We start from the raw sequence: 14371 nt of genomic DNA, 5'->3' as shown, positions 1-14371 counted from the left end.
CAACTTCAGGATTCTTCCTTATTACTTTAAACTTTTCTAGTAGCATGGCTCATACATTAAAATAGTCCAGGCGTAAAATGACAAATAGGACAAAATTAGCCTCTTCCACCCTTATTTATTTATTTTGACGTTCTTTCCTTTCTTTGGCAAGATTCCCTCTTCAGCCTGCAGAACTACCCACCTCTACTCAGCTCCCACCATCCAGTATCCACTGTCCAATACAGGCTTGCTTCTGCCTCTGAGAAGCTATATAAATGTATGTAATCCTGTCTTTGTCACGTCTTCCTTATTAATAGTTCTCATCTGAAAAATGCCTTTCTCCTGGGATTATTGTAAATATTCAGATAGATGCTCTATAGCTTGTTTGTTTTGATAATGTGAAGTGCTATATAAATCTTCCTTTTATTTATAATGCCCCCACTGATTCAGGGTTCCAGACTCCAGTGCATTCCCATCAAAATCCCTTTAGGACCTAATAGGTGACAGGCAATAAAAAGAAGCATTAACAGATGATGAAAACGAAATCAAATGGTACAGGTGGGTCAATCTTGTTGAAAAGTAATCACTAGATATAGCAAAGTACTAGAGATTGTTAGGGAGCTTGAGAAAGTAGTTTTGGGAGGCTAGAAAGTTGGAAAACCTGACTGGAGTTATTTCAAAAAAAGAATGGGTGGAAGAGGAATCAGATATACTAAGTATAGGCAACTCTTTTGAGAAATTTTGCTGTAATAAAGCAAACAAATGAATTGGTAGCTGGAAAGAGACACAGACTCCAGAGCAGACTTGTTTGTAAGCAAGCTAATGAGAAGGATTCAGTAGAGAGGAAAAAATGATGATGCAGCACAAGGTTGCTGGAGTGTCCTTGGACAGACAAAAAAGGATTAGATGGGGTGCCCAAAGGAGGTGTCCTTAGCAGCACAGGCACTGCATCTACCATAACAGGGCAGAAGGCAGCTCTGACGCTGCTAGCTGGGTGGGTATGGTGGTGGGAACCTGTGAAAGTTGTCTCTTAATGGGTTCTTTTTTCTTTGTGAAATAGGAAGCAAGGTCATAAAACTGAGAGCTGGAGTTAAAATGAAACAGGAAAGGGAGTGGAATATACATCTGGGATTGTGGAGGAGGAAATGGACTAGAAATCTGCAGTATGATTTCTGGGCAGCACTAAGAGCCTGGTTGAGATCTGCAGTCTTTAATTTAAACTGAGAGGTCATAGGCACAGAGTGGAAGACAAGTGGGATTTCCCCACGGCTGAGGTTTTACTAAATGAGTACAGCGAAGCAAGAGGGGCCGAGAGAATTTAGGGAAGTGCTAGGGAGTGGTAATAATGGTTGACCATGGGATTTAAAGGGAAGTAAGGGCTTGAGAAGGCTGAGAGCCAGTGAAATGGGGGTAGGATCGATGTCAGATCCAAGGACTGCTGGAGTCAGGGAGCAGAAGGAAAGATCTGAAAATTAGAGAGAGAGTGGTCAGAGCATGGAGTTTACAGTTGAGATTATGGAGGCATTACGGGTAATCAGGGTAAGTGTGTAAGGGAACCAGAGTCTTCCCGTGGACACGTACGTGGCTTGCTGCCTCACCCCCCAACCACTTCTTAGGGAAACCTCTCCTTACTTGCTTATTTAAACTTGCAACTTCTCCTCAGACTCACCGGTGCTTGGTGTCCCCATTTTCTAGTTTGTATTTCCTCAAATAGTTGTTTACATCTCATATTCTGTATACATTTATGTATTTATTTTGCTTATTGAATGCCTTCCTCCATTTGTCCTCAGTGAGGACCAGAATTTAAGTCTGTTTGGATACATGTACCATCTTTCGTGATTAGAACATTGCCTAGCACAGAGTAGACGAGGCATTCAATATACTTTTGTTAAATGACTTGAATAAAGCAACTTTACATTTTAATACAGGAATTCCAAAGAGCCAATAAAATTCATCAAGTTCTCTTAATCTTATGGCTTCTTCTAGATAGTTGAATTTTCTGTACAGCTTATGACAAATTAATGAAGTTCCTATTCATTCTAACTATTTTTGAATAGAAATCTAAAATGGTGACTGTGAAACTGGTTTTTTTTTACTCTAAAAGGGATTAAATAGAACACTATTTAACCTTTTTTTTTTTTTCTTTTTTACCATTCTAGGTCACTATTATAAAATTAACTCTTGGACTTTCCTGAGGTGAGTGTGAATTTTGGTCCCTTTGCAAAGGGTTGTTAGTGATCTTGAGATCACAATACTTTAGTTGAATCTATTCCTTTTGTCTCCTGCTTTCTGTCATGCCACCAGCTATTACTTTGTACTCCTATGTGTATACGTGCCTGTAACAGCTCGTTCCACTACCGCTCCTGCCCCTACTCCATAATTTGCTGTCTTCATGTACTTTGGACCTATTTTAAAGGATTTACGTGAAATAAGAGAATATAGGACTTCCCTGGTGGTGTAGTGGTTAAGATTCTAAGATTCCGCCTGCCAATGCAGGGGACATGGGTTCAAGCCCTGGTCCGGGAAGATCCCACATGCCGCAGAGCAGCTAAGCCCATGTGCCACAACTACTGAGCCTGCATGCCACAACTACTGAAGCCCGTGTGCCTAGAGCCCATGCTCTGCAACAAGAGAAGCCGCCGCATGAGAAGCCTGCGCACCCTAACAAAGAGTAGGCCCTGCTCACCACAACTAGAGAAAGCCCACGCACAGCAGCGAAGACCCAACGCAGCCTAATTAATTAATTAATTTTTAAAAAGAGAATATAGACACTAAGTGAGGGCACGGGGGCCACTCTTAACAGGATTAAGGTCTAGGCAACACCAGTTTCTGCTGTCTTTATTGCCTACTTCTAGGTTCTTAGTTGTGTGCTAAAGAGGTGAGATTGATCTACATTTGAGTTATTAAGAGGTGAGGTGTTACTATAGTTTACATCACATGATATTTTGGCCTGTCAAATCCCTTCTTTCCCACATGCACGGCTGCCTCCTCCATCTATTCATCTGGTCCATTTTATGCAGGTCGAGCTGAACACATAATGCTGCATGAAAATGTAGAAGTAGTAAGGACACCAATTAAGGTCCTCCGATTGGAGGAACACTGCTCTGCAAATGTGCCCATTAACAACGTTCCATAGGCCCTTAGGACAAAGTTCCATCTGAAGACACGTTCTTACTGAAGCAGCAAACGGTGAAACATTTAAAAAAGAAAAGAAAAAAAAGTGTATTCGAGTGGTTTTACAAATAATGTAAAGGTCTATGATAAATCTTGAATTTTTCACCTTAACTAGATTTAAATAGCACAGGTACTTCATGCAGCAATAGACATTTGGTTACTTAACAGATACTCCTAGAGCTGCAAGTGATACATTTATATTTTTTGTTGTGTGTGCTATTCAGAGCCTCCATCCTGCTCTGAAATTTTGGGGAAAATTAGCCATCCAAGAGTCAAGAAAGCACAGTTCTTCGACTGGTCTCTGATATAAACTGTCAAGAGTCACAGCCTTGACCATTACGCCTTCTGGATGTCAGTTTCCTCATCTGTGAAAACCATCCCTAACGTCTGTCTTAGAGTTTAGAATCTACAACACGTTGCCCCGGATCAAAGGATTGAGGAGTTCTGGTTCCACCCAGTAGAGGGTAGTGTTACCTAGACAAGGCGTCAGCGTGAGCCCAGCACAGATGGAGCAGTGGAAGCCGAATTTAGAATACAGAATGGGTAGCTACCTACCTCCCTGTCTTGAGTCACCAGACCACAAATGCTTCTCCACAAAATAGCAATCTCCAGCAAGTGTAGAAACGCACTCCTCCTCAGTCGTTTGCCACCGTTCCTAAAATGGACACATTACTCATTGCTACTGGAATATGAACAGGAATTTAAACTCCTACAATCTGTGTTGTTTTCTGAAATTTAAAGTTTGTTCTATGAATACATTCATTTATATAAAATACAGCAGCTTGTCTATACATATTGAACATTTAAAAATTACAGTTGAAAGTCACAGATTTTTCCTCCTGCAAAAATATTTAAGAAGTATTTATAAAGTTTGATGATGTTTAATATCATGCCAAGAACGGAAACCTTAATTGCACTTTTTAATTTACAAATAGCAAAAGTCATTGGCCTGTGACAGACAGAGAATTAAAGTTCTAGGTGTCAAATCCATAGTCCTAGTACTGGACGAAACCCTGACTCTCCATCAGCCTGTGAAGTTTACGGAGTGCCTCACACTGGAGTGGTCCCCATGTGAGCCACAGAAGCTGTCTAAGAACGCATTCTCAAATAGCAAGTCGTGTCTGCTGGGATAAGATTTATGCACATAAAGTAAAGTAGTGGCAGGATTACATAGTTTAAGATGCCGTCTCTTCAGTACAAATAGTAACTCAGTAGGAGATATGAAAGTATTTGTTGAAAAAGTGACAAAATGGATGAATTAAGACATCAGTATAAAATACAGTTCATGGAGAAGTCTTCATTAAGGGCTACTGTTTAACAACAGAAAAAGAAAAATTAGGCAGTACATGTAAAAATGCACTGAAAGATCAAAGGTACTATGCACGTGTAAGATATTACTACCATCATGAGTATAATTTGGGGGTTCAGGGTCACCTTGAGACCCTGTACTAAGCGACCTTAGAAAGGCATTTCGGTAAAACTTTCCGACTTCTGCTTCCTCTTTGATCTTCATCACTGATAGAGGGCCTACTTACTTTTTTGTTTTTAGTACAAATGCTGAAGCCTGAAAGGAAAGAGTGAATAGAAGAACGATGTAATCCACAGGAAAGCACTGTGCCCTGTTCTGGTCCCAGGCCGGAGAACCACAGCCTGTCTTCCCCTGCAATGCACCACCTTTGCTACTCCTGGCTGTAAGACTGCACCCTTTTGGGGGGAGTTAAAAGTTTCTCAGCTCAGGAGGAAGCCTGGCCACTTGAGAGAAAATAAAATCATGATCCGCCTGCCTCCTTCTCTTTTGCCTGTAGCAGCTGTAAGTGCAATAAAATGTAAGAGTAAAAACAAATTTGCTACGGCAACAAAGTATACTCTAATAATGAAGATGGTGTCTAACAAGCAAGAGCAGCTCGAACTTTAGGGAGAGGGAAAGGAAGTACACCTTGAAGAAGTAGGAAGAAAAAACATTAAAAGTTTAAAGTTTACCATTCTTCAGCCTACATATTGTTGGCCCATTTAGACAAGATGGATTTGTATCTTGGCTGACTTCCTCCTAGCAGTATTCTAACCAAGCAAGGTTTGATATTTTGGGGTAGAGGGTACCTAGGACTTCCTAAAAGCAGGCAGAAGGAGAGATCAGACCCTCTGATACAGACACATGGGACAGTGTACCATCGATGGGCAACACACAGAGGCCTGTGTATCTAGATCCTCTGCTTTACCACTGGGCTTCCCGGGGCTTGGTCCAAATTCTTTGACAAGATAATGCTCAAGAAACATTTCAGAAAAATGGCTACCAAGCCGGAGAGGGGCCCGGAAACAATACAAACCCATCATGAGTAGGCTGAACGTAGAAGTCAAGGACCTTCAGGAAAATAAAGAGGAACTGCTGAGAATCAGACACTGGGTTGACGTAGACTGAATTTATTCCACCTATTCTTTCAAAAAAATTTAAATTAAGGCATTCAGAATTGGCTAGGTTATGCTGCAGAATACATCAACACCAACATTTTTAGTGATATAAGCAACAAAGGTTAATTTCTCATTCACAGTATCTGTCAATCACACCTAAGGAGGGAGTTCAGCTCCATGGCCGCCTCATCCTGGGAGTTCAGATGGATTTTGCCAGTTGTGAGGATCTTATGTCAGAATTAAATGCTCTAACAGTGACATATGTCGCTCATGTTACTTCTGCCTAAGCCATTGGCCAGAACAACACTATCCAATTTCAGGAAGGGAGAACCTTCCCACGTGTCTGGAAGAAGAAAAGTAGCTGTAGACACCTAAGTCTCTACCATAGCTTGAGTGCACTGGGAATTTTTATATGTGATGTATACACCAAAGCTTATATGTAAAATACACGGGACTGCCCTGGTGAGTTAAGAATCCGTAATGCAGGGGACACGGGTTCGAGCCTTGGTCCCGGAAGATCCCACATGCCGTGGAGCAACTAAGCCTGTGCGCCACAACTACTGGGCCTGCGCTCTAGAGCCCACGAGCCACAACTACTGAAGCCCGTGCACCTAGAGCCTGTGCTCCGCAACAAGAGAAGCCACCGCAATGAGAAGCCCGCGCACCGCAACGAAGAGTAGCCTCTGCTCACCACAACTAGAGAAAGCCCACGCACAGCAATGAAGGTCCAACACAGCCAAAAATAAATAAATTTTTAAAAAATAAATAAAATACATGTTTCTGTTCTCTGGGAAAGTACTAGGCCATCGTGGTATATAAAAACAGCCTTCTTCCCTTCAAGAATGTGTGGGTATGAGGACAGGGGTGTGGTGAGCATCCTAGAAAACACTGGTAGATGGTTGTGGTCATTTGGACTCACATTTGAAACTGAAGGGTTTCAGACTCTGACTGCTGGCAAGAGTTCAGTGGCAAAGTTTTGCTAGGATGTAGGTTGAGGCCTCATCATCTTTCCAAAGGCAAAAAGATGGATCTAAGGATGAGGCTTCTCGAAAATCAGAAAGCTGCCGGAACCTCGTGATGGCTGTTAGCAGACCTTTTTCCTCTCCTAGATCTTTATTAAGGGTGTCCCCCAGCTTAACACAAATAACAAAACAAACTAAAACAAAGCCTGTATTCCCCGTTCCCCTTACTTAATTTCTCCACGCTCAGTTCAAACTCTATTGCTACTCATTCCCACTCTTTGTGCACTTATCCTCAGCATGAGTTTCCTTAAAAAATTAATGGTTCTTTAACATTCCATGGATTGGAATGAGTCTAAGTGCACAAAGAGTGGAAGGAGTGGAATAAGTTCCATGACAACAGTAACCTTACCTCTGACCCTTTCTCTTTTGTCGTCTCTTCTAGCACTTAGCACAGGGCTGTGACAGAGTTGGCCAGCAATACATATTTATTTGATTATACCAGTAATTGGAAAGGGAAAAATTTTTATTGAGAACAGTGCCCCAGGCTAATGCAAATATACTTTAGGTAACTATGTTGTTATTGAAAACTATATTTTAAAAGACAGCTCTCTGATTTGGCATCTGTTGTCACTTTAGTTCCCTCAAGCCACCTTCCAATGAGGTGGAAAAGGCAGTAAAAGAGAGAAAGTGAGCAGCTAGTGATGAGAACAATATGGCCTAGGGAAATAAGAGTTGAATCGGAACCTGGATCCTGAATTCTAATCTTGATTCCGCCACACACTAGCTCTGTAAAGATGGGCCTTGACATCTTCATCTATGAAAAGGGATGCTTGCAATTGCCTTACCTACTTCACAGAATGCTGAGAGAATTGAATAAAATCATGTAAGTTAAAGGAATCTGAAACCTTTAAAATACTTGACAAATACCATTTTCAAGTGGGATCATTAAGAAGGACTTAGTTGTGTCTAATGTCTTCTGTGCTATCAGAGCAATTTCAGGATGGGTAGGGGATACACAGTAAACCCCTGAGAGCACATGCTCTGAACTCTTTGAAAGATTTGTATCTAATCAGCACAAGGTCCTATTGCTAATCGCCGGGGGTTTCTCCCTGGGCGTCCAGTTCAGTCTGTAAAGTGTTATATTTATAACTTTCTGAAGCCTCTCAGAATCCCAGGAAATAAGAGTGTGATCTGATTGTGACTGTAGTTTGCGGGTTAACATTGCTGGGCTGGTGGTGATTTCTAACAAAAGCAAAACTGCAGGTATCCGTGAGAGAAGGGCACTAAAGCTTCCCGCATCTCTGAGAGGGGCCGCTTCCCCTCCCTTCATCTGTCTCTTCCTCCCTCCCATCTGGAGCAGAAAAGACCACAGCTGGAGCCAGAATAAGCCTGCTCAACTGCAGAGGCTGATATGGGGGGGAGTGGGGAACAAGGCCAGTGGGCGCGCTCTGGCAGTAGAGAGAGAATTACCAATGGCGGGAGAAGCTCAGATGGGGTTCGGTGGTCATGGATAGGAAATATCGAGTCCCCTTCATGAATCGTAGGAATTCTGTGTGGAAGCGATGTTAATGTGTGAGCCCAGCGGCACATCCCACAGAGAAGCTGTTATGGTGGGGACTGTGGCAGATAACGCCAGTGTGAAGGCAGGAGGCCTGGGCTTGAGCTCTAGTGCCAACTTTATGAGCTCCACCCTTAGTTTCTCTGAACGTTTGTTGTCTCATCTGAAAAATGGCAAAAGAGGAGGGAGATTAAAAGCTAGTTCAAAGCTTTGGTGTCAGAACTGAATGAGAATACTCTTATAAAAGAAGCCCTTTTGTAAGCAATCAGTGGATCATCTGTAATTATGAAGGACTTTCTGTCCGTATTCTGCACCTCCTCAAGAGAGCTAGGCAGTGAGGATTGTGAACAACTGTGATATAGAAGGAGAGAAACAGACCTGGGAGTAGAGGAATTTACATCCAGCATCGTGGACATAACACAACCTGAATGCTTCACCACGGGGAAAGCAGAGTCAGAGTTCTATGATCGTATCATGGCAACTCTGAGACTTTGGTTGCAAGGCTATTCAGCAAATGTTAATTGTGGCCTGACAGAGAATACCCACATCCTAAGCCCCAGAACCTCTGAATATGTTATTTTACATGGCAAGAGGGAATTAAGGTTGCAGATGGTATCAAAGCTGCATGTTAGCTGATGCCAAAAATAGAAAGATTATCGGATAGACCCAGTGTAATCAAAAGGGTCCTTAAGAGTGCAAAAGAGTCAGAGGAAGAAACGCAATGACAGAAGCGGAGTCAGAGTGATGCAATGTGAGAACTCAACCAGACATTGCTGGCTTTGAAGATGGAGAAGTGGCCCATGAGCTACAGGATGTAGGCAGTCTCTATGTGCTCTTAGAAAAGGCAAGGGAGCAATTGGTTTTCCCCTAGAATGTCAGGAAGAAACGCAGTAAGATCTTCAGCCTACACTTTGATTTTAGTGCAGTAAGATGCCTGCCAGATCTCTAACCTACAGAATGATGAGATAATACATCTGTATTGTTTTAAACCACTAAGTGTGAGATGCTGTATACAGCAGCAATAGAAAACAAATGGAACACTCCAAACAAGACATTTGATACTAAGGAAGGTCTTTTGAATGTTAATATCAAAAGGTTTGCACATCAGAAAGGTGAGTTTGTAAGTGAAACAAAGAATTCAGAGGGTTAATATAAACTGTAAAAAGGACACGAAGTTGTCATTTTTAACATCTGTCCCACAGCCTAAAGAAACAAGATTAAATTTGAGAGAATCACCAAAATTCATCCTCTTCACTGAGGCCCAAGTAATCTTTCTACAGCACAAATCTGATCTTGGCAAGCCCTTGTTTGAATCCTTTGTGGACTTCACATTGCCAAAATAATACATTTAAAATTCTATCTCTGCGATTTAACTTATTTCTCCAATTTCACCTCCTTCAACCGTTCCATAAGCTAAAATACAGGAGAAAATCTTGTCATAGCAAATATATTCCTGTTATTGAAAGTGCTGGGCTTTCTGTGTCTCTGCACATAGAGTATGTTTTCCACTTAAAATATACTTCATTTCCAATAATGCCATTTGCAGCAACATGGATGGACCTAGACATTATCATACTAAATGAAGAAAGTCAGAGAAAGACAAATACCATATGATATCACTTCTATGTGGAATCTAAAATATAACACAAATGAACTTATTTACAAAATAGAAACAGACTCACAGACATAGAAAACAAACTTCTGGTTACCAAAAGGGAAAGGCATGGGGAGGGATAAATTAGGAGTTTGGGATTAGCAGATATAAGCTACTATATATAAAATAAACAATAACTCTGTAGCACAGGGAACTATATTCAATATCTTGTAATAAACCATAATGGAAAAGAATATGAAATGTATATATATATGCACACACACGCGTATACATGTACATGTATGTATATACATGGTTTTCTTTTAAAAAACGGAATGACTTTGCTGTACACCAGAAACTAATACAACGTTGCAAATAACTATGCTTCAATTTTTTTTTTTTTTAATTCTTCATTTCCTTCAGTTTGCAAACTCTTGACTTGTCTTTCAGTTTAAATGATACTTCTTCAGGAACACACTTCTTTAACAAAGAAGCCTGACTTAGATTCTGTAAGCAGACACTTGTTAATTTTTTAGCTGATCACCGTCCAACCCACCACCCTTTCTGTTACCAGCTTGCTCTCCCTTTGGGGAATTCAGCATTGTGCACAGTATTTTAGTGAGAGGGACTCCCAATGTCCACTTCTCACTGTTGGCGGCTCCTTTTAAAACTTGAAGTTAGCAAGCCAAATTCTTCTTGTCTCCACCCCCTACAGCCCAAGGACAAGTATGTGATCTAAAATTGATCCAGTCCCCAGCAGTTTGAACTTTGAGTGAATGATGCAAAAAACTAAGTTCACAGATTGACCATAAGGAGTGCAATGGCCAGCAGACTGGATTTTGTTCCACAGCATGGCCTTTGCTTGCTTGATTCCTGCCCAGTTTTCAAGCCCAGTTTCCCAGCCCCTTCACCTTCTCTTACTCTCTTTCCAATACTTTTCCCCCTAAATCAAGCCAGAGTCAATTTCTGTTCTTACATCAAGAGTCATCACTGATAGATGCTTCTTTCTCTGGGCTCCCATACCACACTGTTGATGTACATATTATAATACCTGTCACTTATACTGTATACTTTATTTAGTTATTCATAATTAGGATGGGTTTCAAATAGCCCTGACCATCTCATGGCCAAACTGGATACAGCAAAGTTGTGCTTTATCTGATCAGATTTTTTTAAATAGGGAATAACTTTTGGAATTTTTAAATATGATGTTAAGGGGGAACCTTGCAAAGAAGAATCACATTGACTTAAGCATATGTAGTGTGATAAAGCCTATGAAGGAAGTATGATAGGTCTATGGGGTCAGTCAAGGATGGAGGCGATAACGGAGTAGCAAGGCAGAGACTCATGAGGCAATGGACTGAAGCAGAGGATACAGAGCTTAGAGTAGACAGTTGTGTTAGATTCGATATTTGTGTGTAATTGCAAAGAAGGACCTACAGAGTTCACGGTGATGTTTAAGAGGATCATATTAAGAAATTAAGAGCCCCTAAACCCTGAGAAATTTATGGAACAAAGTCTCTGATACTTAAAAAAAATACTAAGCGGTAAAATAAATATAAGAAAAATCAAAAACACGTTTGAAATTTCCTGTGATAATTTCTTTTGAAATCTAAAATATTAATATTTTCAAAAATATTTCTTGTTGTTTTTCTGGTATCTCTGAACTGTTTATACCTTAATCACTGGCTTAGTCTGCCTGTTGTTGATTCAGTCCTGCATATGCTGGACATTCAAGTGAATGAAAATCAATGGATTTGACCATCTTCTGGTGAAACAAAGCAAGTTGTTTACATAACAGGTGGAGTTTTTGTTGGTGGTGTTATTTTTGTTGGGGAGGGGGTTGGCTTGGGGATTAAGGGATGGAGCATTTCGAAATGCCAACCATGAACCACAAAAGCTCATTGTTTCATCCTACAGTCTAGTGGCTGTTATCTATTTCAGTCTGAGCTTGAGAAAAAAAGGTCATGGATAAGGTAAGTCTCCCATGCAGCTGTTGGATAAAGGAACTTTCGTATTTTCATGGTGTAGGTAGTAATATTCCTTTCAAATGAGATTTTCTGGAAAGGGTTTTTCTGAAGACTTAGAATGAAAACACCTGGGCCAGTTTCTGAATGCAGAAGGCAAGTCTCACCTCAGGTGTTAAGCATTTGAACTGGGCCATGTCCTGTGGAGTCGTGCGATATCAAATGCTTTCGGATCACATTCACTGACCAGTTCTTCAAAAGGGGTATCTTATTTTTAGCTCATTTTCTCACAGAGTTCATGAAGAAAATGCCACTGTTTTGTAGGAGCAGAATCTGAAAGGTGGAAACTTTGCATCTATTACACAACCATTAAGCCTCATCAGCCTCCCCCATTGCTAACCTATATACTATATCAAGACAGGAAAGCATGGATAACATTACAATCGACCATAAATAAAGTTCCCACATTCAAATATTTTCCTGTCTCTGAAATTACTGCCAAGATCTGTTAATGGAGAAACGTTAACAAGACATGCAAGGTGCACGTATGTGTATATGTGCGTGTGTGTGTGAGCACACGTGTGGAGGGTTGTGTGTGTTTGGAGGTTCAGTGGTACGACACCTCTAAGAAGCGTCCTGTGCCCAAAATCTGGTTGAGCACTCACAGAAGGACTTGATAAATCTTTCCCTAAATGCAACTCAGCTATCGCACACAAAGTACAAACAGGGGTACTTCTTGCTCAGGTCAGCTAGATGCCTCGTTCTGAGTGTTACAGTCTTTTCAGGTTTCCGTTGGATACCGTTCATCTCAAATTATGTAGCTTAAATTCACTAGACGTTCAGTGTGCTGGCCTGCACGCACCGCCTCCCGAATTTTTTAGATTTACTGGATTTTCCTGCAGCTATATGTAAATAACTGCTTCATTATACAGTGATTGAGCTTTTTAGTGCTTACCTAGTCAGGGCCTAATTCCTTAATAAGCTAATGCCTGCAGTCGTTTCTAAAGCAAGAATACCAGGAACATTTGTTATCGAATGGAGCCCTTACCAGTCATTAGTTGCTGTTAAGCCCCGATTAGATTAGTTTTCTACAAGCTATAAAATCATTTTGGCATAACAGATGCTCAGGGAAATTTTTGCACAATCTCTTGCTTTCTTATTTCTTCAAAGTGAAAACTGACCCCGTGTGTGCTGGGTGACCCTTGTTTTGCCTCTTTTTCAATGCGTCTATATTTTAAAGAAGAACTGAGTATTAAGTTTACAAGTGATTCCATCTTTACTTAATTTGTAGCCACTTAATTTGCACACTCAGATTTTTATTCCCTACCGATATATATGGTGTATAGGGTGTGTGTACAGAATATAAAAATGAAGGCTTAGAAATTGAAATGGTTTCTATAAAGGCAAGATCCATTTTTCGAACGCTTGACGTTTTAGATACTTTGGATAGGCTGCAGGTTTCCATTCACTCTTTAATTGAAACCTGTGGAAATTATTTGGCTGGTATATCTGCATCAGTTGTTACTAAATGTTAAGTTACAAAGATTTGAGGAGTTTCTAAGAAGAGCTTAACACTCTCCATTCCTGATTCTGCCAGGAGAAAGAGTAAAAGATGTTGTACTACTGAGAAAGGAACGGTAAGGTGTTGAAATAACATTTTCCACTATCTCTTCCTGTATAAAGTGTTTAGGCTCTGAAAACTCTTCAGTTAACATCACACAACCAATTAGTCGTGTAATGTTAATAGGTTAACAGTACAGCTGGGTTAACCCACACAGTCTCAGGTTGGGGTAGTGTCCCTACACGAATAGGAACAACTTTTCACTTTTAGAAATGTCATGGTTTGAATGGTACATTATATTAACCTTCTAGATGTTAAGGAAATTATTTAAACATTTTATAAAGTTGATGTCCTCCATTACGTGATAAAGATGATATTTACTCTGCACACTCAATTAGTAAGAATTTTCTGGGCATCTACCCTAGGCACACGTGAAATGTTACAGGTGTGTATGACATGACTCTGTCCCATGTGGAATTTGCAACCTGTGTGATTTTAGTCCATTATAACAAATTTGACAGTACTCTGGGAATGAAATAAGAGCACTAATTGTCCTCCACAAATATAAAATGATAACAGTGAGATGCCACAACTTTCTAGCTTTATGACCTTGAAAGATGTACTTAACATCACCAAGCCTATTTCTCCATCCATAAAATGGAGACAGATATAGGATTCTTCTTAAAGAACTGTGATGAAGAGTCAATGAAATAAAGTCTAATGGGCTGAGCACAATTCTGGTCATATGGTTGACCTCAGAAGATGCTGGCCAAAAATAAATAGATGAATAGATGGATGAATTAATAAGTAGTAACTACTAAATTAATTCACACGTGTGTGGACAGGGATGAGGGTAGGAGAGAGAGAAAGGGGCAAGCATTCATTAAACATCTGTGCGCTAAACAATTTTGTATCCTCTCTCCTCCCTCTCTCTATACTTTTTTTTAATCTCTGCCATTTACTAGGTCTGTGACCTTGAGCAGATTACTCAATCTCTTTGAGGTTGAGTAATTGAGGCAAAATCTCTTTGTTCCTCAATTTCCTCAGCTCTACAATGGTAAAATATATATATATATATTAATTTAATACATCACATCACTGGTGCCTAGTAAGTGCTCATTAAACCATAGTTATTGCTATTTCATATAGCTGTTATTATTTCAGGAAAGG

Source organism: Tursiops truncatus, chromosome 14 (assembly GCF_011762595.2).
Source record: "Tursiops truncatus isolate mTurTru1 chromosome 14, mTurTru1.mat.Y, whole genome shotgun sequence".
Lineage (NCBI taxonomy): Eukaryota > Metazoa > Chordata > Mammalia > Artiodactyla > Delphinidae > Tursiops > Tursiops truncatus.
Note: the sequence above shows the minus strand (reverse complement) of the source record.